The sequence below is a fragment of the Canis lupus genome, chromosome 1 (assembly GCF_011100685.1).
Source record: "Canis lupus familiaris isolate Mischka breed German Shepherd chromosome 1, alternate assembly UU_Cfam_GSD_1.0, whole genome shotgun sequence".
Taxonomy (NCBI): Eukaryota; Metazoa; Chordata; class Mammalia; order Carnivora; family Canidae; genus Canis; species Canis lupus.
Genome location: NC_049222.1, coordinates 3,267,418 through 3,281,196, shown reverse-complemented (window position 1 = coordinate 3,281,196; position 13,779 = coordinate 3,267,418). Strand labels below are relative to the sequence as shown.

Here is a 13,779-nt window from a genome sequence, read left to right as displayed (position 1 = left end):
CCGCCAAATAGCCAAGTACTGGAAAAATAAAATAGAATTGCTTTAAAGTGTGTTTCCAACTCAATTATCTGAATGAACTCCTTTCCGTTACTTCACAGTCACGATGAAGGAGCGGAGCCCCTTCCGGTGCCCAGCTCCCCCACAACAACGGCCTCCTGCCCCGGGGGGGAAGGGCAGGGCCCACCCACCTGAGATGCTGTCAAGGCAGGTAAGGACAGGGTGACTCCTCCCTCCTCTCACGGGGACAAGAGAGGCTCACGTTGGCTCTGCTCCTCGCCAGACTCCCGGGGTGCTGACCCCGTCCACGCGCCACTTCTCCCACCTTTCCGGAGGGGTCCCGGGCACCCGTGCCTCTTCGGGGAAGTGTGGATTACTGTTTGAGAAATGCAGGCAAAGAGCTAAGTATAGCTGAGACCTTCCTCGACTAAGGGCCCCCCTCAAAAAATTGTCCCTCTCTGACTCATAAATAACGAAGAGCAACCGGGTCATGCACAGAACCAAACCCCACTCCTGGGGCTGCGTCCACACCCAGGCGTGAGCTCCGGGCAGGTCGGCCCCTGGAGCCTCCGTGGGCAGCACCGCCCCCGCCCCACGGCCTCCGGCCTCTCACCCCGTGGGCAGCACACATCACAGTTCGGGTCACCGCCCGCGGCCAGGCCCCCACCCCGCCCCAGAGTGAGCAGGCAGCACCTCACCTCCTCAAGCCATCAAAGCTGACCCTCAGGGCTCCAGACCTGGTTTAAATGGCGCCACCGCATATTTTTACCCATTTGATGCAATGCACAGGCTCCATCCACTGATTCACGGGTGGGGTGGGGGGGGGTGGATGACAAATACGGAAATACGAATTTCTCGGCTCTTCCCTTAACATCAGGACGGGCCGTTCACATACACGTACACTGCAAATCACCTTCCATGTCTAACTTACACCAAGTTCTGTTTCTTGATTTTTTTTTTTTCCTGAAATCAGTCTGTTGCGCTCACCGTGCCTGGGCACGGAGCACCGGAGGCTTGGCGGGTCAGGCGCACGGTGCTGGCTGTTAATTGTGCAACAGTGCAAGCCACGGAAAGGGAGAGGAGCACCAGGCGCACTCGACGCGTCGTGCCACCCAGGGAAGCTGACAGGGCTCATGGGAAGGCCCCCCAGCCCGGCCGGTAGGACACCACACACAGCAAAGAGACACAGACTCTCACACATTTATAGGCGCGCACACGTCCAACCACGTACATGTGGCAAAGAACAAACATCTGCCTAAGATCCTCGCATGTCCACCTCCTTCTTCGTAGGCTCTCGGAAAGTGGCTGCAGGACCCGTCCGGGATCGTCAAGCTGCTTCTCAGGCGGAACCTCCTGGTGTTTTACGTGAACACACAACACGTGCTCTCTTGGGTAATGACCACCTTCTCCGGGCATGCTAAAGTCTCCCAAGGGAAACTGTACTAAAGAGAGGCCCTGCATAAGCATCAGGGGACCTTTCCACATTAGGACAAGAGTCAAACTCTGCTTTCAGGGGAGATCCGCAGGCTCTGATGTAGAGCCGAGGGTAGAAGGTTCTGGAAAAAGCAAACTTTTTCCTTGTTTTCAAACACAGATCTGCTCCTTTCGGGAGATGCCGATCCAGTCTTGCCTTCTAATGGAGTAATTCCCACCAGGGTCACACTCTGAAAGCACAGCTTCCCTAGGAAACACATGGAAAATAGCACTCTGCTTCGCAGGGGGGGAGCCGCTCACCTGCTGTCAAGCCTCTACGGGCCTCACAGCTTGTTTGAAATGAAATCTGCGCCTAGGAAACGCCTAGCCAGCGTGCTGCGAGCACCGCGGCCGCCTGTGTGCCCACACTGGCTTCCTCAGGATGCACACAGTAGCAATAACTCACTTTGGCCAAGCTGGATGTGTGGCCCTGTCTCTGCAGGGGCCACGCTCCTACAGAGAAGCCTCCAGAACAGAATCTCAGTCACATTGTTCTAGAGGTTCCCGGTTTTCTTGGCAGCACGCGCACTGGCAGCACACCCACCCACCGGGCACAGACCCTCACCCCACGCACGCCTCTTGTCACAGAGGGGCACCCCGAGGAGGGGCCTGAGCACACCGAGGGGGTGGCTGGGTGCACATGAGCAGTTCCTGCCCGACGCCTGCAGAGGACACCGGTTCTCTCGCTTGGTTTTTCTGGAAGGGGCAGAAAGGATTTTTCAGGCCCACTGGACTCCAGTGGCCAGCGATGGTTCACAGCGGCCACAGAACCAGGGAGAGACAGCTCTTCTAAGAGGTAGCTGTCCCCACCACAGCAGGCCCCGTCTTTCTATGCAGCAGGTAACTGCCGGCATCCTCCGGGGATCGGCCGTGGCATGTCCAGCTCTCTGTGCCGCCGCAAACCAGAAACAGGAGCGCTGGTCCGGCATGCGGCAACGTGTGCACAAAGCCACCTGCGGCCTCCTCACCAGCCAGGGGACCCAGGGTGCCTGGGAACCAACTGTTTGAGACCACCCTATGTCTTACGGCATTTAAAGGAGATTTAGGTGGAGTCATTCGCCACATACGGTCCCACAGTTGCCAGAAATGTACTCAAAGGACGTTTGCAGACTTGTATTCCAAACGTAGAGTAAGAAAATGTACATAAAGTCCTTAGAACAGTGCCCGGGCCATAAGGGGCACTTGGCAAGGGGAGGTGCCCCTCCCCTGAGGCCCCAATTCCGAGGTTCAGTAGCAGTGTGAATGATCACACAGAAGCACCTGGGACCCAGTACCCGCTCACCACCCCACACAGGAGCAGCTCCTGCTACGGGAGTCCCAAGGCCCGCATCCTAGGTCTGCTTACTTGGGGTCAACAGATACCCGGAGTGCCCACCGCAGGCCGGGGCAGCCACCAGGTGCTGCTCACACCTGGTGTGAGCACATCTGGGCATCCACACCTGCAGAGGGAAGGTCCTAGGCTCATCTGTCCAGGTGGAGATGCTAAGAAAACTCCCTCTCTCTCCTCCTCTGGCACTATAGCCAAATGATTACCCCCCAAGTACAGAGATAAAACCTATGAGCTCTCCTTTCCACCCTATTTGACATCAAAATATCTTTTAGATTAAAATCAAACTCATTAGTGTTCTCCTTTGGGCTCGTAAACTTATTCTCAAAGTGTTTTCGCTCCCAAAGTGCTCTCCAGGGATCAGTGGTAAGCCTGGGGTCCCCGCTGGAGGGGACTCCATGTGGGGCTTCAGTTCTCCAAATTTGGGAGACTCCTTCCAGCAAATTTGAATCACACCATGGCACCACTTTCACCAAAGGACAACAACACACACAATTACCAGAAAAAAAGAAAGAAGAGTTGGTGCTCCAGTACATCTCCTTATAAGGAATGCAAGCTTACCGCACTTCAGCTTCTAGAATGTCCCTTTAGGTGAAACACAGCATGGGGGCCTGAGCCCATGCACATCCCAGCACACAGCAGGCAGGCAGGCAAAGACTGGGATCTGCTGGGTACAGACCCGCCCAGTGAACACAAAACCTCTCCCCCCATGGACACCAATGGACAGTCCCTCCACGAGCGATGGAAGGACTGACATCCAGGAGTTCAGCATTAATGGGTCCACACAAGGGGACGCCTCCCAGGAGGGACGGGCAGCTGCCAGCCGTCCCCATGCTCTCCGCCCCGCACACCCCGCAGCAGACGCTGTGCAAACGTGCTGCTCCCATGTAAACAATGTCCCTCAGGCCACACTTGCCCAGATAACAAAATGAAACTGCCTCAACACACACACACACACATACACACACACGAACACCGGGCTTGAGGATTTGCTCACATGACCGGCGCTCAGGAAAAATTCTTGAGCTTTTGGTCCACTCTACTCTGATCCCCATGAGCTGATAAACAGGACGCTCCTGTAAGCTTCAGGCAGGTGGTCTTGTCAAGCTATTTCCCCATTTCCCACCAAACTCCTTCTAACATTTTTCCTGCCATGTCAGGAAAAGTGACCCCACGCCAAGGTCAAAGTGAAAACTATTGTCTTAGCTTAAATACTCTCAGTCCCAGGTCTGCAAAACACACATCCAACAGATTAAACAGGAAGGCACCCTAATCAACCCAAATTTGACTTTCCTGTGACCAAGTCAAGAGAGTAACAAAACTGTCCTGATGCACCCTGACCAAGGCTGCTGCTCTCAGGAAAGGAGCTGAAACGCCCCCACCCCTGGACCTCTCCGACAGCCTGAGCTCGTCCCAAGTTCATTTTTCAAGTGATAATACTTTTTTTTTTTGAGATGTTATATATTTTTAGTTTCTTCCCAATTTATTTTTGTTTTTTTTCCTCTATTAAGGGACTATACTTTTAAGAAAAGTTTGCTATTTTTTAAAAAGATTTTATTTATCCATTTGACAGAGAAAGAGAACACAAGCAGGGGGAGAAGAGGGAGAAGCAGACTTACCACTGAGCTCCATCCCAGGACCCCAGGATCATGACCTGAGCCGAAGGCAGCTGCTTAACCGACTAGGCCACCAGGTGCCCCTGCTACTGCTTTTAAGAAAAAAATGAACTACTGTAAATGCACAGACATGGATGTTTTCAGGAGACATGCAAGCACTCTCGAGCAGAGGCCTGTAGAACATGGCAGGAGCCGCCGCTGCAGACAGGAGGCTTCTTGCCCCCTCTATGCACAGTGGCCAGTGGGAACAGCAGGTCAGAGTGTCTAACTGCCTCTGCTGTGATCGCCTAGACTGGCCACCAACTCATCACCACTGAAAACAGCTGTGGTGGTTTTCTCCTGGCGTGCTATGCTCCACACACAGGTCATGCCTCTGGCCACCAGAGATGCCATGCCCCGTGGGTGGCTTGGTCTTTGCTGGACCATGGATCTGAAGGGCAGCCCTGCACCTCATCCCACACTGCCTGCATTTACAAAGCCGACCCTCAGATCAGGGCTGAGTGTGCCTACCAATGCTGACCTATCCACTAAGCTGCTGTGCCAATCAAAAGAAGCATTTCATTGACATCTCAGTTTGCTTGGTTTGCAAGTGTTACAGTGCATGCCACTGCTCTCACCCAACTGGAAAAGCATTCCATGTATACTTGACAATGAGCTTTAAGATGGACACTTGCAGGGCGCCTGGGTGGCTCAGTGGTGGAGCATCTGCCTTTGGCTCAGGGCATGATCCCAGGGTCCTGGGATCAAGTCCCACATTGGACTCCCTGCAGGGAGCCTGCTTGTCCCTCTGCCTATGTCTCTGCCTCTTCCTGTGTGTCTCTCATGAATAAATAGATAAAATCTTCAAAAAAAAAAAAAAAGACACTTGCAAACATCTCTTACCATCTAAAAGAAAATATTTCTGCTGTATGAACCATAAGCAGCACATGGAAGTCTTTCCTCGCAACCTGAAGTTGCACATACTTTTCTAAAAACAGGAAGACAGGTAGAGATCCTCCTAAATCAGATCTCATGCACTCCATCTTTCTGTGATCATGCAACATGTCCTCGTGTCCAGGCTCAGGAACCAGAATTCATGGCAGGGTCGCGGAGCGTTCCTGGAGCCTCTGGCCGTGTCTCAGGCTGGTAGCTGGGGACCTCGGGAGGCCTGCTGACAGGTGCCAGGTCACCAGGGGCAGGAGTGCACAGCTTCAGTGGCAATGTGGGATACAGGGTAGGGAAGGAGATGTGCCAGCCTCCAGAGCCTGGCAAGGCCTCTTCTACTCCCCATGCTTGGTCACTTCACTTACAAAGAAGTTCACAGGTTTCCATTTATTTTTCCCATTTTAAAAAAATTATTTAATGACATGTCTTTTGAGACCTGAGATTCATCATGGCTCCCTTGGGACACAGGCAGGGCCAGGTGTGGGTGGGCCCAGCATCCCAGTGACAGAGGGGGAAATGTGAGGGGGATGTAACCCCAGCTGCGTCCCAGGAAGGCAACAGCCACCCCCACATGTGCTGGCTACCTCAGGACAGGACAGGCCCCCAAGTTCTCTGGGCACCCAAAGGCCCTGTGCCAGACTCTGGAGCCCGACACATGCAGTGGGCAATCTCATAGACCACACGTTGGGCGGTGGCTCTTCTATGTGTGGGTCCTTTGACCAAAGCACTGGCTTTTTTCCGACTATGTCCCTGACTAGAACAAGCATTTCAGAGCTACGAGTGCTGAGAGACCATGTGCCGTCCCTGGACACTTCGGATGCACTAAGGAGGAAGGAACATGAAAGCCTTTATTCTCGGGCAGGAATACTTTAGTCCAAGAAACTCAGAGGAAGGAGTCTTTTAAAAACTCGACCCATCATCTCCCAGGGGCCAAGGAGTCCATGCACATCCCAGAAACGCGTGGATGCTGCCCCTTTGCAGACGGCACAAAGGAGGAAAGCTCCAGAATCAACTGTGATGTGCAGGAGGAGGACACAGACTCAGGTACAGCCTCCTTGCTCAGACCAGCACAGCCAGCACAGATAGAGGAAGTGGTGCTGGAATGACCAGCAGATACAAGGAGGTCAGAAGACAACCTGCAAGGCACACTTGGCGGGTCCGTGGCCTCCCCACTGGATGGACAACAGTCCACAGATCAGCTGCCCTGAGGCCTCCACATGTCCAGGTGCAGGGACGTTGGCGGGGCACACAGCCGGAGGCAGCCCAGGGTCCCGGGAGGGCAGGAGAGGCCCTGGCAGGAGACGAGGAAGGACGCCGACAAGGCCCGGGGCGCACACACACACTGTAGTTACAGCAGGTGTCAGCGCAGGGACGTCAGGAACGCCAGACAACTCCGTCCACCCAGAATTACTGTGAAATGGTGGTGAAACGGCACTGCCCTGTACGCTGGGCCAACACACATCACGTCATTCAAAATGGTCATTCAAAATAATAAAACGTGAGCATCTGGAAAATCATGCACACATATACACATGTGGATGTACATATGGGGGGTGAGTTCATCCTTATCTTCCAATGTGTTTTCTAAATGTTTGCAGATAGAACCTGTGCAGATTTGTGTGTGGGGGTGATGGGAGTTGTGTGTTTATTTCCAGTGGGCCTGCTTGCAGGCACTTCGGAGATGTAGTATATCAAGTTTTCTGTCATCACTGTTTTTTTCCTAAGACCAGTTTGTTACTGTTCTTTTAGTATGTGTTCTCATACATAGTGAGCTTGTGTTAAAATAGGGCATTTTTTTCCTAATTAAAAAAAAAATCACTTTTGTGTTCTATAAAAAAAAAAAAAAAAAAAAAAAAAAAAAAAAGGGCTGTTGCCCTATTTAAATAAAGTATCCTTTGCCTGTTAGGAATACATCAATAAAACAAAGTTACAGAAAAAAACAAAACCAATCTGTGAGGGGCGGACACCAATCCCCAAGCAAGGGAAGGTGCACGATGCTATGGAGCCATCCGGCCAACCCAGGAGACAAAGCTGCCCCCTGGTCCAGGGACCGCGGGCCCTCGTGGCATCCTCCGGAATCTCCATGCACTCACCTGAGGCCCCGTGCAGGCCACTGCTCAGATGCACAGGTAACAGCGCCTCCCGCGTGCCAGGTGCCATGCCAAACACATCGGTGCCTGTCCACCAGGCCCTGTGCGGTAACCATGGCCACGCTCTCCCCATAATGGACAAGGAAACCTGAGCCCAGAGAGGGTAAGCACGCTGCTGAATGCCACATGGCGCGGAGGTAGCCGGACAGGGAGTTTCAGTGCTGGACCCCTCTGGCAGTCATGGGAGGTTTGGGTGGCTTGTGGGTGCGTCCTTGGTCCGGGGGAGCAGCAGAGCACAGCTCCACACCTGCACGGCCAAGATGCCACCTTGCACAACAGCGGCTGGAACGGAGTGGGCAGCAGGCAAAGACTGCCGGAGGACCCAAGGGCAGAAACTTCTAGAGCCAGAAACAGAGTCCTGATGGGGGAAGAAGAGAGGCTGTCCACATCCCTCAGCTCCCACCCTGGAGGAGCACAGGCACTAACTCCACGAAACACCAGCCGCGCTCCTGGGCCACGCCAACCACCGACACCCCTTCTGACTTTCCAGGTCCCTCATGAAACTCCCAGGGTCCTGTGGGTGCAAATACCAACCCAAGCTCCTGTGAGGTATCTCATTTAGGGCGTCCACCACCAGGATCACCTGTCTCTCTCCCAGAACCCTGTGAGGCGGCCCTGGCTCCACCCCAAGGGCCCTCCACCCACCACCACCCACCGCCGGCCCTGCTGCCCCGCAACTACCCTAGGAGGCTGTAGAAGCACAGGACGGAGATGCTGTGGCCAGAGCCTTTTGTCCCCCTGGGGCTCCGGTGAGCTCCTCAAGGGGCCATGCACCCCGTGTCGGCACCACGCACCGGCCGGGCTGCCCTCTGTGACTCTGGGGTCTGCACTGCAGGCCGTTTCCTCTGCACAGGAGGTGTTCAACAAGGCCCTGCCTGGCATCCAGGGGGAGAAGCCAGTGTGGGACAGTTCAGAGGGCCAGACACCGACACCCAGGACCCTGGGAGCACCAATGTGGGAGCCACAGACACCAGGCAGAGGTCCAGGTCCATCCAGCAGGAGAGGGGTGCGAGAGATCCAGGGTCAGGGAGGGGCTGGCCTAGAGGGAGAGCATGCAGAGGGCAGAGGGGACTCTGAATCGGGGGGATGGTGCCGTGAAGACGTCCCTGGAGGGACACACAACAGCCCCCACCCCAGCAGGCGGCGAGGACAGGGGTCGTGAAGGGCCAGGGAGACAGGCCAGGGGACAGGCAGTGAAGCAATTGAGCGTGAGGAAGGCCCTCGCCCTCCAGACCACCTCACATCAGACTCAAAGGCCACAGGAAGCCATCCAAGTCCTGGCACGAGTAGGTGACAAAGAGCTGGAGAGCTTGTCCCCAGAGAGGAGGGGCCACAGACACCAGGGGATGGTGAGGGCAGAGGCTACGTGTGGGGCCCGCCAGAGGGTGACGGGCAGACGGGGAACAGGGCCCTGGGACGTGGGTCGGGCCTGGGGATGACCCGCTCCTAGAAGCTGGGGGCCGGGACCGATGGAGAATGGTTGGCCGCTCCGCTGGCCTCAGAGAACAAGTGGCGGGGCACCCGCCTTGGCCGGCCTCCCTGGCCCCCCCAGATGGCAAGTACCTGGGGGCAGAAAGAGCCAGGTCTCCCCGGCGGCCGCAGGTGACAACACGACTCAGAACTCAGAGCACGCCTGCCGGCAGCGCGCCGCAGCCCCGTCCAGGGGTGCTCTCGCCGTGACCCCCCCAGACATGCCTCATCGAATCCATTGAGAGAGTCCGATGCCCACTTTTGCAATGCGCCTGGGCGGCCTCAGGTTTGAAGCAGAAGTTTGGTAACTTCCTGCACTGGCAGACACGTTCAAACCGTAAGTACATTCAATTCCTGATTTTTCTGTCACCAAAAGAATTCATTTCCACATAGAAAGTAACCACACGCATCCCAGCCTCCCGAGGCGGCCCACGGATCCCCAAGCACCCCCTGGCCCTGGACCACCCTCCCGAGAGGGGGCGGGCAGCGTATCCCAAACTTTGGCCTAGACAGACTGCCCCTCGGGGGGCCTGTGAGACCCGCACTGGGCCCCACAGGGCGGGCTCCACGTCTGGGGACCCCTGGGGCCATAGGACCACAAGGCTGGCTGGAGCCCGCCCCGACGGGATAGAAAGCAGAAGCTCTTCTTCAGCTGCCACAGAAATATGTTTAGTTTATCTGAAATGAAAGACACCAAAATTAAGATCGGCGATGGCCTTCGACGTGTGTGATGTGGGGTGGCCCACAGTGGCTCAGAAAGCTGTCTCATGAGCTGCGGGTACAGCAGGGGCTCCGAATCGGAGGGGGGGTGGGGGACGAGTCCTCAAAGGGCAGCCCTGGGCGTCCGGACTGTGTCAAGCGCCCCGCCACACGATCGGGGCCTCTGCAGCCATAACAGGCCCGAGGTCCCCACCAGGACCCCCCACTGCCCAGGACGTGAGGAAAGGCGCTGCAGGTCCCCCCTCCAACACTCCCACGTTCAGCTCTGTGCTCAGAATGGGCAGCGCCTCAGTGGCCCCAACTGGGGGAAAGCCTCCTCCCAGCACAACATAAAATGAGCAAAGCGTGCAGAGCAGTGAGGTCACCAGCCCAAAATTACACCCAAACTTATTATTATGAGGGATTTGCTGTCCTGTTTTTTTTATATTACCAAAAAAGCGACCCTCATCATACCTTTATATTTAGAGGGCTCTCTAAAAATAAGTTTCAGCAAAGATCTATGAATGTATGTATTGTACCCGGGGGACAGTTACAAGAAAGTACTCATGATTTTAGTTACATATTTTCCCTTCTACATTGAAATAACCAAAGACCTAGTAATACTTTCCACTACTGCATTTAGGGTAAAAGTGTTTTCTTTCAGTGTAACAAGAAATTAAATAAAATTACTGGGTTGAGCCAAGGGAAGACATTCACTCTTTAGATAAAAGGAATGGTGGTGATGGGAGTCCTCTGACCAGAAACTTTAATATTTTTAAAAACATAATTTAATGTTGGGATGACACAGAAACTTCAGTTCCTATTTTTATCCTAGAAAGCTCTGGAGTCTGACAGGTTAAGTCCCGCTGTCCTCAGAAAACCAGACATGGTCGACTTAGGTTCCTTTCAACTGATATTCATTAATTATAAAAAACCAATGTGGGCACTGAATTGTATACTCCGTAATCATGAAATGCCAATTTTTACATTACATCTACTTTGCCACAATACAAAATGCTAAATTAAAAAGTAGAGATTATAAATGCTCGAAGTCACTTAAAATGCCTTCATATTCTATTCCCAGAAAAAAAATCATAACACAAAATATAAATGCCATTTTTAGGCATCTAAACTATTGTCCCACTTATGGACAACATGCTAATCTTGAAACAGCACTGTCCCAAATGATGATGAGATTTGTAGATGTCCGAGTTCATCACCAGAATCCACAAACTGTTTAAAAAAGTGTTGGGTTTTGGTTTTTTTTCCTCCCTAGACAAGGCCGCCAATTTTCACGCGCCAGATTTGGAACGGTCTGTCTGAGGATCACCCTGCTGCACTTTGCATGCTCTGCTGGGAGTTCTCTGTGCCAACAAACTTTAAAAAAGCATTTTTTTTTCCCTCCCTCAACTTTTCACTGAGCTCAGGAACATGTCGAAAGTTTCAGGACACAAACTGTAAGTCATATACATAAAGAACATGAAGAAGAGTTCCACAGAGGGTGCATCTCCATCCCACGTCGACACGCCTTCCCACAGCCACTCTCTGCACTCGCTGCTTGAGAAACCCCAAGTTCAAATTACTTTAGATCCAGCATTTATTTAACTGACACTGTGGCTTCTGGATCTGAGGAAAAATCAGCTTTGGAATGTCCCACTTCTTCCTGCCTGGAAATTCCATACGAATCCTATTCTGTGCTCTCTGGTTTATTCTGAGAATTTTAATCCATTTCATTTTTTGTTACAAATATTTCACAGGCAGCCTTGGCCAAAAGTGCTCAAGTTCTGACTTAATTCACATTAAGAAGGTCTTACCTATGATTTTCGATAAACCTTATGTACTGTGAGGCCCATCCTGCCCTGGAAAATGTTTCCACAAAGCTCAATAAACCTGATTTCAGAAATTCCTTCTATTTCCCTTACTTTTCTGAGCAGTGTTCTTCTTTAAAAGTATTTTTGTAAGCTGACTGATTAAAAGACACATTTCTGAAGCTGCATCCTACCCACATCAAAGATGATGATTTACATTATTCCTCATCAATCTATTGGCCAAAAGAAATAAGAAACAGGAAAAAGATACTATTAAAAACTCTTATTAAAGGGGCACCTGGGTGGCTCAGTGGGTGAGCATCTGCCTTTGGCTCAGGTTGTGATCCTGTTGTCCTGGGATCCAGTCCCGCTTCGGGCTGCCCACAGGGAGCCTGCTTCTCTCACTGCCTAAGTCTCTGCCTCTCTCCTGGTCTCTCTCAAGAATAAATAAAATCTTAAAAAAAAAAAAGAAAAAAAAAAAAAAACTCTTACTAAAGAAAAATTTAGCAGAACACATGACGTATCATCAGCCCAGATACTATTACGGTCACCAAACCCTCTACCCTGAGAACTCGCAAGGAAGGCATCCTCTGCCACCATCGGGACACACGGCAGGGCTGAGCTGTGCGTCTCCGGCCACGTCTGGCACCTGGCAAGAGACAGAGGCGACCCCACAGCGGGAGCTCTCCCCGGGCCTTACGCCCACATCCCAGGATGGATGTGTGTCCTTGGCCTTGTCATCTGAATCTGTGGCTCCTCCTATTCCCACAGGAGAGTGAGAGCTGGTAACCCGCAGGGTGTAAGGCTCTTCCAGCTGGACAGCTGGTTCCGTGGGGGCACACGCCAGGCGCCGCTGGCACCTGGGGTCCACTGGGGTCCACTGGGCCTCCCCCGCCCTCACGATAGCAGGTACATTGCCAGCTCACCAGGACTTCACCTTCCAATGGGAACCACTCACTCCCGGCTCCCCTTCCCTGGCCTCACGGGCTCTAGACTAGCCCCAAGCACCATCTTCCTTGGATCATCTGCCCAGAACACACCCCTTCTTCACCTTCCCACTGGGGAGCGCCCTGCAGCAGGCCACCAAGGAGTCATGCAGAACAAACCCTGCCGCTGGCAACAACAGCCTCTTGGACGGAGCCCCAAGTCCTCCCGATGATCCAGAGCCATGATTCTGCCTGCAATGACCTCTCCAACATCACCGGCTACCTGCCATGCATCACATATGCTTACACACACACCCCACTCAAGGCTCTGGCACCCCTCCCTATGCAGGGATCTAGCGTCCTCACCAGCACGTCCTTTACAATCTACTTATAAAGGTAACAACGCCTAATAAAGGATGACTCAAAGAACTCAGAAAAAATGAAAATGAAAGACATCTGATCATTATCACTACATCCAGTAAGCACAGCAGCATAAATATAATCGAGTCTAAATAACTGATCTACACAGAAAATAAACACGTAATTATGTTTCCTGAACTAAAATGTAAGGTAAAAAATCATAAATTGACAACAGTAGACTCAATCCCCTGAAAAGGAATTGCAAGAGCGATGTGTGGAGGGGGAGGAGATGGAGAAAGAGCAGAAGGTAACCGAAGTAGCCCATTTCTTCATCTTTCCCAAAGAGGAAGTCAAATTATATGGTTACTGAACTTGATAAATTGAGAAACACAGGTTTAAGCAAAAGTTATAAATATAACTACCAGCATAACTAAAAACATCAGACTTTCTGCAGGCTTCCTTCTGACTTCAAGAATTAAAGAAGAAATATAATCCACAGACCAACAGACTTTTAGAAAATAAAGGAAAAAAGGAAGAAAGCATAGAGAAGACTATTTTTTTTTTTTACTTAGGAAAGAGGACATCTGTTTCAATAAAATTATAAACGGAACAAATTTATTAAGGAAGACTCCATGATTGGGGAAAAACAAAAATCTAACTATGTGCTCTCTCCAAGAGACACAGAAAACTAAGGAACACACAAAAGTTGGGCCCAGAGACGAAATACACCAGAAAAAGAAAAAAACAAGAGCAACAGTAAAAATGAAAATACCATTAAAAGTTTAATTCACAGTATAAAAAGGCACTCACTGCACAGAAGTCACATCTACTAAAGGGGAAAAAAAAAATCACAAGAATATAGTTGTCCTTAAAGCTGTAAGTCGAATAACAGAATAAAATACATAAATCCCAGTGAGTATATGGAAAGACCAACAAGAGAAAATAGATCTGGGAGAAATGACGAAACTCTCCAAAACACAGATTAAAAAGGAAAAATAATAAAGGACTTGCTTGCAGCAAAGGGGAAGG

General features: G+C 51.8%; 1 protein-coding gene across 14 annotated transcripts in view; it reads right to left on the bottom strand.

The window, feature by feature from the left end:
• ZNF516 (zinc finger protein 516) overlaps positions 1-13,779 on the bottom strand; it is a 124,595-nt gene that overhangs the window by 90,751 nt on the left and 20,065 nt on the right. For 8 of the 14 annotated variants that reach the window (XM_038525749.1, XM_038525751.1, XM_038525750.1 and 5 more), the window contains exon 2: positions 189-373. The exons of the other annotated variants lie outside the window; for them this stretch is intronic. The gene's annotated coding sequence lies outside the window, so the exon portion shown is untranslated. The remainder of the gene's footprint in view (positions 1-188; positions 374-13,779) is intronic. 14 annotated transcript variants of the gene reach the window in all.